Here is a 4315-nt window from a genome sequence, read left to right on the forward strand (position 1 = left end):
CCTCCTCATCCGCTTCTTCTTCTTCTTCTATGATTAGTGTCAGCTAGTACCTATACTGCCATCATCTGGGCTGTGTCTCAATTCGGCGGCTGTATCCTTTGCAGCTTTGCAGTGCGCATTTGTTGGGCGCTGACTTCATCGCGGTGCGCGAAAGCTGTCCAAATTCAAAAAAGTTCCAAGTGTCCTTCGGATCTGGCCGACAAATGTGTCCTTTTCTCCCATTAGCAGAAAGATTGCATCCGTGTACAATTCGCGTCCTTTCATTTCACGAAATTCTTTGCGCGCTCAACTCTGGAAATTATTTTCAACACGGAGACGCCATGCGGAGCGAAAAAAAGCCTCCAGTATAGTTTTATTTATTCATTTAAAACAGCTAAAAGCAGACATGTCTAGTGTTATACATTTGTGTCACAATACAAGACATCGACTGTAATGTTGAGCGACCTCCGTGCTCTGACCCTCTCTTTACCCCGAGGGAGAGACATATATCCGGCCATTGCAGACAGCTTCGTGCCCGGAGCTTTTTTCAACGTTTGAAAGTAAAGCCTGATATCTTCTAATTTACTTTTTTAAACCGCAATAAGTTAATTGTGTTCTATTAATGGGTGGCCAGAAAATGTTAGTACTATAAACATGTGCATCAATGAACCAATATTGATTATTGCTGTTGTTTTGTGTACATTTGCTTGTTATTTGAAAATGTTCACTTCTATCAATGATTATTGTGATCTTGTGTTTAACTTTTATGCTTTTTTTCCCGTGCAGAATAATCAAGGAGGACTTGGACAACAACAGACTACAAAGAAATGACAGAAACACGTTTATACCAGTTTTGATGATCAATTAAAAACTAAGTATTTTTATAACCTATATAAATTAATAAACTCATGTACTGTCTGGGTTGGGGAGGAGATCTTGCCCCAAGTGGAGGAGTTCAAGTACCTCGGAGTCTTGTTCACGAGTGAGGGAAGAGTGGATCGTGAGATCGACAGGCGGATCGGTGCGGCGTCTTCAGTAATGCGGACGCTGTATCGATCCGTTGTGGTGAAGAAGGAGCTGAGCCGGAAGGCAAAGCTCTCAATTTACCGGTCGATCTACATTCCCATCCTCACCTATGGTCATGAGCTTTGGGTTATGACCGAAATGACAAGATCACGGGTACAAGCGGCTGAAATGAGTTTCCTGCGCCGGGTGGCGGGGCTCTCCCTTAGAGATAGGGTGAGAAGCTTTGCCATCCGGGAGGAGCTCAAAGTAAAGCCGCTGCTCCTCCACATCGAGAGGAGCCAGATGAGGTGGTTCGGGCATCTGGTCAGGATGCCATCCGAACGCCTCCCTAGGGAGGTGTTTAGGGCACGTCCGACCGGTAGGAGGCCACGGGGAAGACCCAGGACACGTTGGGAAGACTATGTCTCCCGGCTGGCCTGGGAACGCCTCGGGATCCACCGGGAAGAGCTGGAAGAAGTGGCTGGGGAGAGGGAAGTCTGGGCTTCCCTGCTTAGGCTGCTGTCCCCGCGACCTGACCTCGGATAAGCGGAGGAGGATGGATGGATGGATGTACTGTGCCTTCATTGCAAATAATTATATGATAATAGTAATATTATACTATTCCAATGTTTACTGATACTGACTATAATGCAAGCAATGTGACACGATTCGAAAAGGACATCAATTGTGAATCGAATATTAATAAAGTAACTGCTAAATAAGAGATTGTGGTAGGGATAGACCGTGAGGACTCTTTCTGGGACCTCTTCTGGATTGTCTGCATGTTTTTAAAGGTACATGTCCCACTCCAACAAGCATAAAAATATATAATTAACTAATAATTAGGAATAACAGCTTGTCAACACGAGACACATCTCCATGATCAGAGATATCAGACTTGGGCGGTGCCGTGAGCTCTTAGCCACTTCCTCTGGAATAAGGTGAAGGACCAAGTGAACACAAAAAAAATTATGGACATTCTTCTCTTCAATTCGTCATTAGTAAACCTCGAGCGACTGAGCAGCAGATACTTAACGTAAATGTAAGGGCGGGGTCAACTGACGTAACCAGGAAGTGGAGGCTAGACTGTCCCAATTAATATCACTCCAGCCGCTGCTGGAGGACTCTCGCCAGGACCCACACTTTGTCGACCGCATAGGCTGGGTCCTTGGAAGGATGCAGCCCCTGAATTGAGACACAGCTCTGGAGTCTAATCTACTTCTTCTTCTTCGATGTTGTTTTACGGCGGTTGAGTACATTCCAGGCCTGCACCCTCCGGATATGAATGATCTTTTACTAATAGCTCATAATCTAAATGTGTACGCAAATGTACATTATTTCAAAATATATAAAAATCCTTATCATACATTCATATGTATATTTTTTTGTTTCCAGAAATTCGACACAAACACATATCTAGGTATATTAAAAAAACACCCGCAACAAATCAATGCCCCTGTTTTTCCCAAATTTAGCGTTATTCTCCAAATTACTTGCTTTTCACCACTTGACACACTTATGCTTTTTATTCCAGATTGTTTATTCTATCTCCTCCTCTCCCTCTTCGGTTTGTCGTATATGTTCAAAGGTGATGTCTTTTATTTTCAAATATCGAGCTGCACTTTTCACCACAATTGCTGTTTTCTCAGCAGGGGAAGGCCATATTCATGGCCTTCCCCTGCATCTTCCACAAATATAGCTTGAAATGCACAGTTGATCACTTCAACCATGAAACTTACAAAGTGTTCTTTTTTTAACAATAACCAAATCCTCCTGGATTCTTCATGCACTTTTTAACAGCCTCTGCATATGATATTTTGTCCCCCGTTCTTATTTTCTGCATGTCAGCTGCTTTTTTTCTTGCCTTACAGTCCCTGTGTCCTCCGCCACAATGTACACACTGTTCCTGCACCCTGCTACATACTTGCCATATTCATGGCCTTACCCTGCATCTTCCACAAATATTTTTCCCCGTACAATAAACCGCTGTATGTCCATACTTCTGGCATTTGTTATACTGCAGGGTTGGTCGTACAAAAAAACCTCCCTTTATACCTTATGTACCCTATACATACAAATTTGGGAATAATACAATTCCACTTATATAGACACCTTTTCGCCTCCTCTCCATGCTTTTAATCTCCTAATGTTGAATACTTTCCCCCCTTTAATTTTCTCTTTAATTCTGTCCAAATCTTTACTCACTGAAATACCATATATATATATAGTATTTCAGTGAGTGAGGAATTGGACAAGGATTAGGATAGGAGACCAACAAAAGGAGTAATTTATTACTCCTTTTGTTGGTCTCCTATCCTACCTTTCTCTCCTCTGCAACTTATTTTTCCAAATACTTTTAAGTTTAAATGCCTTTTCTTTTTGCCCACTCTTACACACTATCATTAGTTCCCATCATAATGTACATTTTCCCAGCAGGCACAAGACATTTAAACCACATTTAGAATTTGTTGAATTAGGTCCTGAAGTCGAGCAATTTCAACTTAATGTTGAAACTACATGCTAGGAGTATCCAACAATGATTTCAAATTAGAAATGGTCACAGCTGATGAGGTGCTTAAAAAATTGAGCGCGCTCCACCCAAACAAGGCCACCGGCCTTGACAATATCCCCTCCAGATTTCTCAGAGACTCTGCCTCCATCATTGCCCCAATCATCACGCACATAATAAACCTCTCAATTTCACAAGGCCAAGTACCAAAAGATTTTAAGATAGCAAGAGTAACTCCCCTCTTTAAAAAAGGAAGCAAATTGGAACCTGGCAACTACCGACCTGTTTCTATTCTCAGTTCCATTTTGAAAGTAATGGAAAAAATAGTTTATGAACAGGTCGATGGTTACTTTGCCACCAATAAACTCATGTACAAATTCCAATCCGGTTTCAGAACTAACCACTCCACTGACACATGCCTTCTCTATCTGACCGACCACATCAAACATGATGTGGACGCGGGCAAATACTGCGGCATGGTCATGCTGGATCTTCAAAAGGCCTTTGACACCGTTAACCACGCTATACTGTTGGATAAGCTCAGAGCAATCGGATTTGACAAAACCTCATCGAGCTGGATGCAATCTTACTTGGAGGGGAGGGAACAGGTGGTAGAGGTGAACGGCACCGTGTCCCCCTCCCCCCCCTCAGTGAGCTGTGGAGTCCCCCAAGGCAGTATATTGGGGCCTTTACTGTTCCTAATATACATAAACAACTTGTCATCAGCATGCTACTGTGAATTGTTCCTGTTTGCGTTTGACTTGGCCTTGCTGGTATCAGACAAGGACAAGTCACAGGTGGAGAAAATCCTCAGTGCTGAAC

Source organism: Nerophis lumbriciformis, linkage group LG08 (genome assembly GCF_033978685.3).
Source record: "Nerophis lumbriciformis linkage group LG08, RoL_Nlum_v2.1, whole genome shotgun sequence".
Lineage (NCBI taxonomy): Eukaryota > Metazoa > Chordata > Actinopteri > Syngnathiformes > Syngnathidae > Nerophis > Nerophis lumbriciformis.